The sequence below is a fragment of the Procambarus clarkii genome, chromosome 94 (assembly GCF_040958095.1).
Source record: "Procambarus clarkii isolate CNS0578487 chromosome 94, FALCON_Pclarkii_2.0, whole genome shotgun sequence".
NCBI lineage: Eukaryota > Metazoa > Arthropoda > Malacostraca > Decapoda > Cambaridae > Procambarus > Procambarus clarkii.
Genome location: NC_091243.1, coordinates 11,902,531 through 11,919,389, shown reverse-complemented (window position 1 = coordinate 11,919,389; position 16,859 = coordinate 11,902,531). Strand labels below are relative to the sequence as shown.

At 38.0% G+C, this 16,859-nt stretch overlaps 1 protein-coding gene and 1 long non-coding RNA gene across 10 annotated transcripts in view; both read left to right on the top strand.

The window, feature by feature from the left end:
- Nucleotides 1-677: 677 nt before the first annotated feature.
- Nucleotides 678-8,985, top strand: LOC123747395 (uncharacterized). Its single transcript, XR_011226189.1, has 11 exons — nucleotides 678-1,070; nucleotides 1,451-1,504; nucleotides 2,040-2,082; nucleotides 2,740-2,787; nucleotides 3,259-3,317; nucleotides 3,994-4,064; nucleotides 4,585-4,645; nucleotides 5,268-5,329; nucleotides 6,256-6,323; nucleotides 7,476-7,843; nucleotides 8,380-8,985. It is a non-coding gene; the product is annotated as an uncharacterized lncRNA (long non-coding RNA).
- Nucleotides 8,986-11,036: 2,051 nt separating this feature from the next.
- The window catches only part of LOC123747392 (uncharacterized), a 29,048-nt gene continuing 23,225 nt past the window's right edge, over nucleotides 11,037-16,859 (top strand). For 2 of the 9 annotated variants that reach the window (XR_011226187.1, XM_069320011.1), the window contains exon 1: nucleotides 14,427-15,968. The gene's annotated coding sequence lies outside the window, so the exon portion shown is untranslated. Of the gene's footprint in view, nucleotides 11,171-11,450; nucleotides 11,931-14,426; nucleotides 15,969-16,859 lie in introns of those variants that run through there. The other 7 variants (XM_069320015.1, XM_069320018.1, XR_011226188.1 and 4 more) reach the window with 5 other exon arrangements.

The following is a 16,859-nucleotide window of genomic DNA, read 5'->3' as shown; positions in this document are numbered from 1 at the left end:
TGCTTTCTCCGGATAGTTCCCTTTTAAATGCAGGCCATTTCTTGAATGGTGATTAAAGGATGGTACAAGAGTGGATTTAATTAATATAATTAAAATGCTTCCAATAGTAATCAGGTATGTTTTTTTTTCGTTTTTTGCATAGTTTATAATTCATTATTTTCCTTCATTCGGAGAAAGAGCAATATAGGAAAACCATACGTGCATTAGATAACCTGCCTATTTAGTTTGCTATGTTAAAATGTCAGAACATGCTCCAGTAAGGTGTTCCTTCTTTCCCTTAGTTTTAATAAAGTAATCTGTATATTTAGTTGCCTTCAATTTATCTTGCATTCACTTTTTTCATACTTTGTATTTGTAAGCAAAGTTATTTTGTTTTAGCCCAGTCTCTTTGTCAGGCTGTTTTTGTTTCCATCACCTATTATCTCGCCTCCATACTCTAGTACTGTACTGATTACTAGTTTAAATAACTAATATTTCCCTTTCAGTTTCTACTAATGCTTAAATATTCCTAATCCTTTTGTACTCATCAGCTGGGTAAGGAATATGAAGCATGTTTGGAGAAACAATCATTGCCAACAGGTTCTTAACATCCAGCATACAGAACCTGTGCCAATTGTTGTCCTTGCCTGAAGTTGACTTGCACAGTACAAGTATAATACAGTAATTGTGGTAAGTGTTTGAATATTGAGTGTTTTGTATTGTGTGAAGATATTACTATTAATAATGCTTTATATACACTATATATTTAACAATATGTATGAACGAAAATTTCAAAATTTAACAATAAACGTTGAATTCATATCCTTATCCGAGATGTGTAACATTGGCAGGATAATACTCTACCCAGTTTTTGTTGTATACTGCTTTAAAACAAAATTAGTTTACTTTAATGATGATTTATTAACACCGTAATATGAAAATGTATGAAATTGTAACATGCACTACCAACTGAGAAAATGTCTCGTATAAATGTTTGACCCCCGGAGGGAAATAGTGTTAATGTTTACTCTCCTTAACAGGGTGCCCAGTTCTGGCCCAGGTTGCAAATCCAGTGCCAAAATTGGTTTCCGGTAAGTACACATTTAAATTTTTAAGGGGAACATTCCAATTTTGTATATTTAGAAATTTTTAAATCTAAGTACATACTGTACTTCATAAAGTAGCATTAAATAAGAACATTATTAATTTAAAGCAAATGTTATTGTTAAATTATTTGTTTGGTATTATTGAAATATATTCTCTCAATCCTAGTAGCCATTATATTCTGAAATTAAAGAACAAATTTTAGAATAACATTTGAATTTGCATACTGTATTGTGATGATTCATAAACACCATTGTATGAAAAAGCATGATTTATTTTTACATGCACTACCAGCTGAGGAATGTGTAATATAGGTTTTTAATCCTTGATGGAAATAGTTGTATTAATGGTTTATTCTACCCAACAGAAACCAAATCCAGTTTGGGCCCAGCTAGCGAAGCCAGTGCTGAAATATTTTCCAGTAAGTACTTAAATCTAATGGATCTTGGGAACACATTCTATTCACAGCCAGTAACTGTACAAAATGTATGCATTCCACATTGGACAGTTGCCGTTGGTTGTGATTGGAATGTGTTCAAGATTCCTCGTTTTACTGAAGCGTGCAGTACTAGTAGGGGTTTTGGAAAAGATATTTCAGAAACCAAGATAATTGGAACAATAAATAAACCTTTGCAACCCCTCCCCCCCCCCCCCCCTCCCCTGATGTAAACTGCAATTCCCTCCCCCATGCACACTGATGCAACCCCTTTACCCATTTGCACCATTCCAGGTGCTGGTTGTATCTTTAATGCTATTTGTAGCAAAATCTGTTACCTGTTACTTTATATCATAACCATAGTCCAAGCTTTAGTTTTTGTGATATGATGATTCTTAAACACCATTGAATGAAAGTGAATGATTTTCTTACATGCACTACCAACTGAGGAATAGCCAATACATAATTTTTACCCCTGATAGAAATTACATTACTGATGCGTGTTTATTTTTCCCAACAGAATGTAGAGATGAGGTTCAACTGGGTGCCTGAAATATTTCCCAGTAAGTACATTTGAATTTGTTCAATATAAATTTAATTTTACTATTGGTTGTGATCAGGATGTACAGTATTTAGATTCATGTATTGTAGATCATGTATTATTTTTCTTAATAGAATTTAAATTGCCAATGAGCACTGCACACCTGTTCCATAAAATACCCCACCCATCTTTTTGGCAGCCTTTACTCAAATGTATGGACAGGTTGCTGTTGGTTGTGATTGGAATATGTTCGAGATTCCTCATTTTACTGAAGTGTGCAGTACTTGTAGGGGTTTTGGAAAAGATTTCAGATGCCAAGAAATTTGGAACAATAAATAAACCTTTGCAACCCCTCCCCCCATGCACACTGATGTGATCCCCCTCCCCCCATGCACACTAATGCAAACCACCCCCCTCCCCCCCTTTTTCCCATGTGCACCATTCCAGATGCTAGATGTATCTTTAATGCTGTTGGTAGCAATATATTTGGGTTACCTATTACTTTATATCATAACAATAGTCCTAGCTTTAGTTTTTCAGTGATATGATGATTCCTAAACACCATTAAATGAAAGTGAATGATTTTCTTACATGCACTACCAACTGAGGAATATCCAATACATAATTTTTACCTCTGATAGAAATCAAATTACTGATGCATGTGTATTCTACCCAACAGAATGTCGAGTTGAGGTTCAACTTGCAGACAGTGCCAAAATATTTTTCAGTAAGTACGTTTGAACTTGATCAATATGCATTTTATTTCACTATTGGTTGTGATTAGGATGTGTTTAAGTTCCTGTATTGTAGATCATGTATTATTTTTTTAATAGTATTTAAATTGCCAATAAACACTGCACACCTGCTCCATGAAACACCCCACTCATCTTTTTGGCAGCCTCTGCTCATTGTGTGCTTGCATTACACTTCCTTGTTTACATAAAATTTTGTTACAGGGAGGTATTTTAATTCATTTTAACCTTGCAAACAAAGCCTTACTTGTCATTATCCTGTTGCTTTCAATTATATTGTGCTCATCCAAATCTATTTAGTTGCTTTTTGTTGTGATGATTCCAAAACACCATTATATGAAAATGCATGAAATTTCTAACATGCACTACCAACTGAGGAATATGCAATAACGGATTTTTATCCTTGATGGAAATCATATTACTAATGAGTTTCTATTACCCAACAGAAAGCATGGCAAGCCTAGAGCAGGCTCGGTGTGCAATTCATCGCTGAAGAGTTCTTTTGGTAAGTCCATATTTGATTTGTAATTATTTGTATGTTTTAAATGTACTGTAGTGTATACATGCCTAGTGTGCTTATTCTTTCCGTTGAATCATTTATTTCTTAGCTACAAATTGTGGGGATTTTTGGCAATACAACAAATGGTTTGTAGATATTATAATATCCACAAAATTCTAAGTGCTGTATATATGTAGAGCAAAGTATTCTCTGGCACTGTTTGGTTGTTCCGGCAATAATTCTTATACTCGCTGGGAGGCTGTTGAACAAGCTGAATTAAATGCTGTGAAATCTGTATTGTTGGCTTCTGTCCATTGTTTAAATATAGCTCCATTAATATAAAGGTGCATGTTTGAATGCACCTGTCAGCTAGCTGGGCTTCACATGTTCATCTCTACTGAACAACTAAAAACTGGGTGCTCCTATTACTATTCCAATCTGCATTCTTATTGCTTTGCAAAATTTCTTTGCTTCATTTCACACCTTTTCTCATCTACCTTTTTTTTTTATCCCATGTGCTGTTTTCTCTTTGTTTTCTGTTTCAAGAGCATATATTTGCACATCTTGTAATGTACTGTATATAGTTTAAGTATAGTAATGGTTGGTTATTTTTTATTTGAATTATCCACTGTATCCATAATACATTTTCATTGTATTCATAATACGTCTTTTCGTTGAACAGGACTTGATGCTTTGAACCTGATACGGACATACACCCCTGGCAGAAAATTGATAAAAATATCAAAGAACAAGGCAAGTGGTTATTTATATCTTCGTTTGACCTTATTGAGCTATGATGACAAACACACGTGCGAAGGTTGACCCAGTTTTTGGTGATCTTTGGTGACAATGCAGCACAAGCTTGCTTTAGGGGTTGTTATGGGTACTATTTTTTCCTGTTGCCCCTGGGAAGGTCTGAGAGAAGGGACATTGATGCTCTAGACGGGCAACCTTTGAGAAGAGGGGCAGAGCACCAGAAACCTGTAACCTGGCTATGGAGAGTCGAGGACATCTGTTAATTTAACAGGTGGAGACGATTCCTTAGCCTTGTTTGGAATGTTCTTGTGTCCAGCCTAGTTCAGTGTGATGAGCAAGGTGACCATTTGGTCATAACTCAATTCAGACTATTCTGTGCTGCAGAATCCCTTGACCAACCTGAAACTGGGGTGTTGTACCATATGTGCAATGATTATGAGAGCTGAGCGGTTAGATTTTGTATGTAAAGTGCATGTTGTTAGAACTTATTAATTAATGTAATGTATTTACATTACAGCGGCATGAATGAGCATCTTGACCTAGTGCGAAGCTGTAACTTCAAGGAAGTAATCTTAATGGTTAGTATATGTTTGTGGCATTTGTTTTCAACTTTTTAAGAATTTTCATAATACTTTTGAAGAAAGGTCCTTGTTGTACAGTAGCTATAGTAGTTTTTGTAATTTCTTATGCTGCAATCATTAACTTTCTTAAATTTTGAAGCTATGATGACAAACACATGTGCGAAGGTTGACCCAGATTTTGGTGATCTTTGGTGACAATGCAGCACAAGCTTGCTTTAGGGGTTGTTATGGGTACTATTTTTGCCTGTTGCCCCTGGGAAGGTCTGAGAGAAGGGACATTGATGCTCCAGACGGGCAACCTTTGAGAAGAGGAGCAGAGCACCAGAAACCTGTAACCTGACTATGGAGAGTCGAGGACATCTGTTAATTTAACAGGTGGAGACAATTCCTTAGCCTTGTTTGGAATGTTCTTGTGTCCAGCCTAGTTCAGTGTGATGAGCAAGGTGACCATTTGGTCATAACTCAATTCAGACTATTCTGTGCTGCAGAGTCCCTTGACCAACTTAAAACTGGGGTGTTGTACCAGATGTGCAATGATTATGAGAGCTGAGCGGTTAGATTTTGAATGTAATGTGCATGTTGTTAAAACATTAATTAATGTAATGTATTTACATTACAGCTGCTTGAATGAATATCTTGACCCGGTGCAAAGCAGTAACTTCAAGGAACGCAATCATAATGGTTGGTATATGTTGGTGGCAATTGTTTTCAACTTGAGAATTTTCATAATGGTTAAAATAGTTTTGAGAAAAGGGCCTTATTGTACAGTAGGTAGTGGAACAGTTATGCCATTCAATAAATATTTTGAATTTTATTGTAATTAGCAGACAATTTAGTTTCAACATTCTGATAGTTAAAATGTCATTCTGTATTCGGCCAATTTAAATTTGATAGTTTGGAGATACGTTTCACGATTAACAAAAATTGACCCATTTGATCTTTGCACAGGCCTGGTGCAAAACTGTTTTTTTTTTTCACAAAATTTATACACATTTACTTGCCTATTTACTGAATTTTTACCCTGGCACTAGTTTTAGAAAATGGATATGCTACATGAATATAGTATTGTAGTTTATTTTGTAATTTTTTATGCTGCAATCATTAGTTTCCTTAATGAAATTTTGAAGCTATGATGACAAATACATGTGCGAAGGTTGACCCAGTTTTTGGTGATCTTTGGTGACAATGCAGCACAAGCTTGCTTTAGGGGTTGTTATGGGTACTATTTTTGCCTGTTGCCCCTGGGAAGGTCTGAGAGAAGGGACATTGATGCTCCAGACGGGCAACCTTTGAGAAGAGGGGCAGAGCACCAGAAACCTGTAACCTGGCTATGGAGAGTCGAGGACGTCTGTTAATTTAACAGGTGGAGACAATTCCTTAGCCTTGTTTGGAATGTTCTTGTGTCCAGCCTAGTTCAGTGTGATGAGCAAGGTGACCATTTGGTCATAACTCAATTCAGACTATTCTGTGCTGCAGGGTCCCATGGCCAACTTAAAACTGGGGTGTTGTACCATATGTGCAATGATTATGAGAGCTGAGCGGTTAGATTTTGAATATAATATGAAAATTTTATAAGAGGAAATTTTTTAATTACATTTCCATTACAGGTAGAAGCAATCTCTGCCTTGTGCTTGTGGAATCTTTAGCTCCAAAGATGCTCCTGAAAGTCAATATGGTGAGTGATAAAGATCTCGACTTGTAAGCTTTGCAGTGAAGTACAAGCAGTGTGCTAAAGATATATTTTTGGCCATCAATGTTTATATACTAAGCAAAATTTATTAAGGTGTTAATGCATGTATATTTTCATCAAAATAACTGCAAGCTTTAGATACAGTATTAATTTACTTTTGAATGAATGTCCAATACTGGAAGATAACATTAAAGATAATATATTGTCAATATTAGATTAGTAATATACTAGAATGCACACCACTAAAATGACTTTGGCACATGAAAGTGCAGTAAATTAAAAAAAAAATGAGGCCTTGAACATACCTGGGGAGGGTCTTGGGACTTCTACTCTCAAGCCCAGTCTGAGGCCAGGCCTGACCCTGCATGGCCCTGTCATGGTCAATGACTTGATAGGTTGAGAGATGATATCTTCGATGGGCAATCCAGGGTGGCTTGTAAAGTTTATACTGACCTCTGAAGTGAAATTAAAAATTGAGCTTGAACTCAGAACCCCATCAAGCAGGTAGTTTGTATGGAGGAGATTCATATATTCATTGTTCACTTTTATTTGGAAGTTATCTGCCCAGTAAGCAGCAGCAACTGGTGTGGATAGGGATAATGTAGTGAGTTCTTTGCTCTTTAACAAACCAGACTCTGGGTTTCTGTACCTTTGTTAAATTAATTACTTCAATGGACCCTTAGGCTAGAATATGCATGTGCAATATGTACTTGCATAATTCTCTTGGCTTTTTATGGTGAATTGAACCTATGCTGCATGTGTATTTTAAGCACTGACTTTTAAATTGAAGCAATCCATCCTGCAAAATTGTCAACCTTATGGCAAGGGGGGAAATTTAAGCATCTGGGCTGCCTCCTGTGTGTTTGTGCTCAAGATGTTACACCTTTGGCTCATTCCTATTGCTTGCTAAATGTTTTTCAGAATCCCTACTATGCTACTAATGCTGCATACAGCTGTCTTCCTCATTTTTCTCTTGGCTCTCCTATATAAACAGTAAGGCTGATATTCTGTACTAATGTCCTCTGGTCAAAAGGAGAGAACTGGCTCCTCTCCAAAGTAAAACCTATTCATGAACCTTAAACCATAACAATGGTATTAAGTTGTTACTTTAACCATTTTATTTTCCCTTTTTTTCAGATTTCAAGGTTTCTTGAAATGAGCTGAACCAAGAGATTGCTGCTTATTAATGGGTGAACAGCACAGGATGGCTAAGCTATTTGTTTAAGCATTACAAGGCACTTCTGTTGGAAGTATTATCAATATACCAATTGGGAAAACTAGATTTAGGTGGTATTGAATTTAAAATATTCATATTAATGTTTCATCTTGGTAGCTTTTTGTTCAATATATTATATACAGCCACATTTTCAGCTGTCTATAGACTTTACAAATTTAAAGATTTGGGATAGACCAACCCTCTGTTTTCAAACAAAAAACTTGAACAATTGGCTTAGCCACAGGCTGAATATTCATTAGACACTAGCTTCAGCAATTGGATCCTAAATGTGAGTACAGAAGTAGTTTTTTTTAATCATTTGATTGCTTACATTTTGAAGCTATGATGACAAACACATGTGCGAAGGTTGACCCAGTTTTTGGTGATAATTGGTGACAATGCAGCACAAGCTTGCTTTAGGGGTTGTTATGGGTACTATTTTTGCCTGTTGCCCCTGGGAAGGTCTGAGAGAAGGGACATTGATGCTCCAGACGGGCAACCTTTGAGAAGAGGGGCAGAGCACCAGAAACCTGTAACCTGGCTATGGAGAGTCGAGGACATCTGTTAATTTAACAGGTGGAGACGATTCCTTAGCCTTGTTTGGAATGTTCTTGTGTCCAGCCTAGTTCAGTGTGATGAGCAAGGTGACCATTTGGTCATAACTCAATTCAGACTATTCTGTGCTGCAGAGTCCCTTGACCAACTTAAAATTGGGGCGTTGTACCATATGTGCAATGATTATGAGAGCTGAGCGGTTAGATTTTGAATATAATATGAAAATTTTGTAAGGTTATATTAATTAATGAAATTAAATTTCATTTGCAGTTCACCTACATGAAAGGAGCTGTTGAATCTTTAGCTTCAAAGATGCTCTGGAGGTTATGGTTAGTATATATATCTGACAGTTATTTCAAGCTAAGATCAATGTATGATCAATCATTATTTTATTTATATTAAATTTTAAAGCATTTTCCTCCATGTACAGTACTGTAACTATTTTGTGGCCGGTCAGGGTTCCATCTCTTCAATACCAGTATGTTGAGACTTGTATTATCTTGCTGGTTTTGTGTAAGGGAGCCTTACCTTGCAATGAGTGTTCACGTTCTTCAGTCTTAATGGTTACCTTTGGTGAAAGACTTTTCTTTGGGGAAAAGGAATAGTCATAAATTTTGGCGATTCTTTAAATGTGGCAGAAATAGCCCTTCAGTGATTATCAAATTAAAATTTTTGTATTGAATTGTCAGTAAATAAATGTTCGCATTCTGTACATTAATGACTCATTAATGATGTGTATAAGTACTTGGGTCCGTTTCTTCCTGGAGGGAGCAGACGGGTGATTTTCTTAGATACATTGTCTTTGTGGTAGAATATTCAAATATTGTATGGAAGGATTCTTACATGTGAATTTATTAATAAACATTAGTGTTTAAATTTGTGTATTTTGTCCTTTAATAATCGTTAACCATGATGAATTGTAAAATGTTCGGTTACGTGCTTAATGAAATTGATAAATTTGATGGGAACTCTACCAGCTGCCCGTTACACTGAAATTGCCTCAACAGGTCAAATTTTTTAGTTTGTCCCTCTTGGTTTCATGTTAATTATCTGCGACTGTTCGAAAGTGTTTTACTAAAGTATACGTTCTGGGTGGTGCTAGACTAAACAGTCCTCTGTATGATTACCTAATTCACAATAGGCGGTCCGTTCTGGACAATTATAAAGTGCATTTGATATGGTACACAACGGACCAAAACATTTTCTATACACTGGTTTGGTCATATCTTCAGCCACGGCGTCTTTTGGTAATTAATTACTACATTTGACTCGTCTGCAATCCTCCATTTGCAGTTTTATCCAGTACTGTCCTGCAAGAGTTTTAAAGCTTACATAGGATTTAAGGTATATTTGCTGAAAATAATGCAAATGCATATGTAGGTTCTACATTGGCTCCATCTGATAGTGAATTGTGGTTATCGAATAGTCTTAAAGAGCTCGGCTACAAAAACTTCCTAGAATTTGTACATTACTTACCAGGATGGTGTTCTGAGATTTCCTATCCAAGCCCAGTCATGCTCCACTTTTGAGAGCTTGGTCCAACAGGCTGTTGCTTGGAGTGGCCCACAGCCCGGTTGTTCCAGCACTTTTTGAAGATATTTAGTTTTTTCTTTGTGTTCACGTTTGTTCCGGCAATATTTCTTGTACTTACTATTTTTTATTTTTAATTGCTTGCTCCTCCGTATTTCGAATATTACGTTTAACCAACCCAAAAGGTGTTTCAGTGTTTGGGGTTTATTATCCTTAAGTACATTATGTAAGTAGTAGTGGAGAAAGGTTAAGGCACAACCTGTGCTCGGGAACATTTTTTTTAACTGAACACAAATTATTTTAACAAGAAAATTACAACAATCATAAGCTAGTTAACGTAATTTACCAGATCGAAATACTGTATATATATAGTTTACGTAAGTGTACCGTGACCTAGTTTACTAAATCTGATTTACCAGGGCGGTGCAAAGCACAAAGGCCTAAGTATCAACAGCATGAGTTAATGCCACCACAACAGTTTACTGATCAAGTATACTCGTGAATATAGTCTAGTACTGAAGCTGGGTGCATACCTGTTAACATGTAGTTCATTCCCGGCCTGGTGTCGCCTTTTGATAATTACTTTTTTTTTAATATCCTGGGTCCGTGTGCAATTGATGTTCTCAGGCGGATTTATAATAATGAAGGTTTTCTAATGATAAGAGTAAACAGGTTTATGTTCTGCTCCCAAATATAGTTCATAGAGTGGAGGAGGCATATCCACTCTTTAACCGGCGAGTAATATGGGCAAACCATGTTAAAATTTATTGCCCCAAAACAACGTGAATTATTGTATCATATTCATGAGACATTTTTGATATGAGATGTTTGGTGACACTTGCAGACAAGTAGTTGTTTGATTCAGTTACTCATAACAAAAGTTCCGAGTAGCACGGGCTATGATGAGCCCGTAGTGGATTTACCTGGCACAGGAGCGGGGCTGTAACCGATGTTCCTGGAGACGGGTCTCTTGGATGTATGCCTACTTATACTGATGCTGAACCTAGTCAATACAACTATATAATACTCAGGGTAGCATCAAATGAAGTATTCTCAACCTTTGGAACCTCTCATGTTTGCGTCATGTAAAAGTTCCATAAGCTGGAATAGTACCTTACCTTATTACATTCTTTCCTTACTCGGCCTGTCTATAACTTGGTATCTCCTAGTGTTTCTGTAGCTCATAAGTGGCATACAGAACTCACAAATTAATGACGTATCGCAGTCTTGGATTGAGGCAACTTTAGGGTCTGCAGCCTTTGGTGTTTTGGAGGACTGATAACTGAGATAACAGGTAGAGAACAATACTTCGTTATTCACTGTTTTCTCTTAGATTAGATAAGTGTTGGTGGCCCAAGTTAATAATAAAGTGACCTTATGTCTTTGGATAGCGAGGTGTGAGGTGGTGCTGGAGAGGTCAGCAGGACCATGCCGCTGCTGGCTTGCACCGGCAGGTTGAACCAGGAGGTTGTCTTCTTCCTTTCTCTTCCTGTCGACAAGAACTTTAGCTCTCCAAGCCTGAGATAACAAGGTAATGATAACACATATCTCGTAGCTCTTCTTATCTTCTGATAGCAGTACTATGTTGCCATTCACTTCGACTCCCGCGATTATTTGGAGCACTGAATTGTTTCAGTTCAATATCTGGTAACATTCAGGAAAAAAAATAACATTTTAAACTTTAAGCAGTATTTTGTATGGAATATATAGTTTGTACAAGAATGAATGCGGGTTTAAGATGAGGAATATATGAGAGGAAGTATGTGGAGACGCGACAACAGGGCTTGAGGAGTGGGGGGGGGGGGAGGAGGCAGAACACCACAGCTCTAGCAGTACTCACCTTCAGCACACCGCCTTCGCTGCTAGTCTTCTAGAACTGTCATTCTCCTATACGCTCTTAAGGAATATTACCCAATGCAGACAAGTCAACAGCTCTTGAAGAGCTCTTACTAAAGTGCGAAATATTTGTTTGTGACTTAAGCATAAGCACCTTAATTATTACGGACGAAAGAACTGATAATATTCGTATCCTAGATTTAAAGTGTAATGTTAAATTTTACTGTGGTTAGGAACAAGCGCCTTGACAGTAAACCTGTTGAAGTCTGAAATTAATAACTGAATACTTGAAGCTTTCCACAAAGACAGAATTTATATGAATATTACAATAATCTTGAGAGCGCTTTCTGGAACGATGTTAACCTTGGAGTACAAGGAAGACCAGTAACTCTCCAGTTAGTGTGGTGGACGCAGATACCCTTAAAGAACCCTGCCTCCAGCTCCACTGTTCTCGGGTAAGTTCTTCCTCGCCAATATTCTTGGCCACGCATTCCTCTCATGTCATAGCACTCGCAGGCTTCGCTTCAAGAATGAAATTGGGAATTCAGTGTTAACAATATTGGTAATGGAGGCGGCTACTTATTGATCATATGCTTTTAGTTTATATTAACTTACTGATTGACATCAAGGAAAAGGAATATATGAAATTCTTTTCTAGTTATTCATACTTAACATGTCTTCGACTGTCAATGTGAACGACTCGAAACCAAGCCAACAGGAAGCCCAACAACACAGTGTTTATTCGTCAAACAGAAGAAAATCATGCTAATACCAACTGTAACAGCGGTAAAATAATAACTATTACAACTACTAATTTTAGTTACAACAATTAATAATAGAACAACTGCGACCCTTCGCAGCGCAGAGCCATGTTAAGGCAGTGTTGTAACCCGGTACTCGAGGCACATATTGAGGGTCCTCGTGATAAAAGGTGTAGTGGGGGGGGGGAGGGCATGGAGAAGAGGGGCACTTAAGGGTTGTCGTGTGTAGCAGCAGGTGAGAGAGAAATCTTATCTAGTTAAGGAAGCAACGGTTTCCCCAGCTACAGGTAAGCTTCCAGCCTATACTGTTAGCAGAAGTTATAGTTCCCTGAGATCATCCAGCAATTCCTTTGAGACTAGACACTTATTTTGGCATGTCTCCTGCATATGCAGAACATTCATTTGGACCTGTCCGTCTGTTCCTACATAGGTAATAAGCATATGTAGTTTTGTTTAAAAGACTGTCATTAATAATATGTTCCCTTACATGCTCCCTCCCTTACACGCTTCCTCCCTTACATGCTACCTCTATGTTCGATCCTCTTCACAACAATCTTTAAAAAATCTTCTTAAAAAAATCTACAAAAACAATATGTACTGTAAGGATAAAATGTTTAACACAGGTGGTACGTGAACAAGGGGACACAGGTGGAGACTTGAGTACCCAAATGAACCACAGGGACGTTAGAAAGAACTTGAACTTGAACTACTCTGAAGTGTCAGAGTAGTTAACAAGTGGAATGCATTAGGCAGTGATGTGGTGGAGGCTGACTCCATACACAGTTTTAAATGTAGATATGATAGAGCATGTACATCTACCGGTACTCTACCCAACTATGTGAGTACCAGTAGATTGACAGTTGAGAGGCGGGACCAAAGACCCCCCAAGCTCAACTCCTCCGCAAGCACAACTAGGTGAGTGTGCACACACACACACACACGGCCTCGTGGCTGAGTGGACAGCGCTCGGTGATCGTAGTCCCAAGGGCCTGTGTTTGATTCCCGTCCGAAACAGAAACAAATGAACAGTTTCTTTCACCCTGATTTACTGCTGTTCACCTAGCAGTAAATATATACCTGGGAGTTAGACAGCTGCTATGGGCAGCTTCCTGGGGATGTATGTGTGTGCCTGTGTTAGAGAGAATTACATGTAGTAGACATAATAAGAGGGGAAATACCTGTCGTCTATGCTACCGCCGGTATTGTATTTCTTTTATAATTCTGATTTATTTGTGGGAATACAAACAAAAATTCAGAGAAAGTGAGAGGAGTCTTGGAGTACGGCTGAGCTGCTCTTGAAGATATGGGAAACCCAAGACAATCTTCGCTAGGCTCTCCGCCCTGCACTGCTATCATCAACGTAATATGCCACAGTTTATTCTGTACTTAATTTTAACATCTAATACATATTTTTTTTTTTTTGAGATATATACAAGAGTTGTTACATTCTTGTACAGCCACCAGTACGCGTAGCGTTTCGGGCAGGTCCCTGGAATACGATCCCCGCCGCGAAGAATCGTTGTTACAACCAAGTACTCATTTTACTGTTGAGTTAAACAGAAGCTACAGTTAAGGATTTGTGCCTAGTTAATCCTCCCCGGCCAGGATACGAACCCGTGACAAAGAACTCGCGGAACGCCAGGCGAATGTCTTACCACTACACCACGGAGACATTAAATTAGCTGATATATTAACTTAGACCAGGATACTGGTTTACTGATTATCTCAAGAAAAAGGCTTGATTAATTAAGCAAAATAGAATATGAATAAATTGCATACAATTAATAGTTTCCGTCCTTGGTATATTATGACACAGTAATTTAGTATGGAACATACAACTGGATGTTCATGACTGTAGTATCCTATATAATAAATACTATGTACTATAGATGGTAGTTACGGGATCACCATAGCCCGTGCTATATGGAAATTTTGTTCCAGTAGCTGAATCTAAAAGAACAACAATAGATAGTAGGCTACTGCTAGAGGTGGATGGGGTTCTCATTAATAATTTGCACAATCTTCTGGATCCAAATGTTAACTCGCTCCTTAATTGGGTAGTTTGCGTGATTATTGATGGGTTTATGTAATGTGGATGATATGTGAGGGTTCATACACATTCGTTGAAGAACTGTCTATATTTAATGATATATATATTACCAAAAATACTAGCCAAGTTTACCTATTGTAGATGGTTCATATACTGGCTGCAAGTTTCTTATTTTCTTACTTCATGACCATACACAGTAAACCAAAATAATGCAGTAATCTAACTAGGCTACTATCCTAGCAAACTCCACACTAAGTGAGGCCAATGAAAGCTGCTTGTAACTATTCCATTCACCTGGGCTCTAGGAGACTCGAACCGCGGACCCCACATGTGTGAGGCTGAAGCTCTGTCGACCAAGATATTGAGTGCTCTTAATAGGGAAAGTTTCCGGAAGCAGCATAATGCTGCAAACTGAAATTTTCGATTTTCGACTAACTAGCAGTAAGTAGCAGTTTACCTAGCAGTAAAATAGGTACCTGGGAGTTAGTCAGCTGTCACGGGCTGCTTCCTGGGGGTACTCCTGGTCGAGGACCGGGCCGCGGGGACACTAAAAAGCCCCGAAATCATCTCAAGATAACCTCAAGATAACTAGTTCACCACAAGCGTATTCCAGGGACCTGCCCGAAACGCTACGCGTACTAGTGGCTGTACAAGAATGTAACACCTCTTGTATATATCTCAAAGTGCAAGGTGCTTAAATTCGAGAACATTTGGATCTAATTTTAGGACCGACGATACGGGACTATAACGTGTCCGCCTAGGCTGTATTGTGTGGCACTACACAAAGGGCGTACATACTAGGAATGTACTGCTCCAGCTCCACAAACTGAGGAAACAACAGCTGCCGCAGCGGATGCCGTATAGATATTATATCACCTTCCAAGTACACAAATTCTTCATTGTCTCATTCCATCTTGTGTTAAGCCTATACCTTCACAATAACACTAAACATGCACATAATTGTTATCCGTACGCACAAGGACCCTCCACTAATACGCAGGTTCCACTAGCAAAAGTATTAATCTGTGAGCCCCGTAATGTGGTTCGTGTGATAGGGAGGAAGCTGGAGATAACGCAACCAAAACAGAGATAAGAGTGTCCCGGGTCCCCGTGGTGACTGCGCTGTGTGTGTGTGAGTGCCAAGACCCAGTTGGGTGCAAGGTGTGGAGGGAGGAGCCAGCGGCCAGTGTGTGGTGGTGGTCGCCTTCCTGTCACAGTGCCAGTGATGACGGCTCTGTCACCCATCCACTACCACACTCTTCACTCTACGTCTCTTCGCCGTCCCACTTTTCTCGTCTATTTGTCTAGAACCGTAAGAGTTCTAGACCAACGTCATGACAAACCTGTCAAATTTGTTATGTAAGTTACTAAGAAAACTGTGAGGTCATTATGATTATAAACCAACAATTGCTTAATCAGCAAAAATGAAGTGAATTATTGAAATACGAAATCATGAAACTGCACGTTATCAGAAAGGTTTTGTGAACTGACCGCTGACATTGAAAATATGTAGCCTAACAGACCTTTACATAAAGCTTCCCAGTCGGGCTTCATGCCCTTGTAATTAGTGAGAAACATTTTCATGACTTATATTATAAGGAAGTAAGGTGGGACAAAACTTATCAAGCCAGACGAGTACTGTGACCAACCCATCAGTGATGGAAGCCATCAACGTTCTCCAGGTAAGCTAATAAGTTGAATTTCCTATCACTAAGAGCCGTAGAGAGGGTAATCGCATTGTCATACTGATGCGTTGATTATACGTACAAGTTGTTAAAAGTTGTTTTTAAACTTTAAAGTTGGTGCCTATTAATCTTCGTTTAAATTACCAATCAAGCGTTCAATGCAATCAAACAGAGTTTTAATAGACCAATGTGCTTTAATATACCTAATCTCTGTCATCTCATTTTTTTTCTTTCTTGCAATGTATTTGTTATTTTATTAATTCCGCAAGAATTTACCTACTTAAAATTATGTTATATTAAGGACCTGCCCGAAACGCTGCACGTACTAGTGGCTTTACAAGATTGTAAATTACCAGGCTATGTATTCTCACAAACCCAATGTACCCTCTTGTATATAAATAAATAAATATTACTAGAAGTAGATAAACACAGGGCCGCAGGGAAGTTGGCCCTCATCCCCAGAACCACCAGGTAAACATTCGGTAAAACTATATATATAATAACTTTATAGTGATAATTATAAATGAATTGTTAAAACATGATCTACAGGATACTCGACAAGTGTATATAACCTCAGGATACAAACACTTTGGTACCTTCACTTATCATTGTCTTGACACACGATAATGCACCCCTAGGTTCATATTTTCTTTTACAGCATTGCTGTCAGGATTGTTGTGAAGTGTGCATCACAGAGCGTGGTGCTGAATTACCTCGTATCTGGCCAATGCTGGAGATATTTCTCTGGATAATTTCTTAAATTAATAGCCAAATAAAATAGAACTATACCTGTATTATGACTAGCTGGTTTGTTACCAGAATTTAACTTTTCTTAGGGTGAGAATTTGAGGCTTTGTGTCTTAGGAGTTTTTTTTAGTATTATTTTCT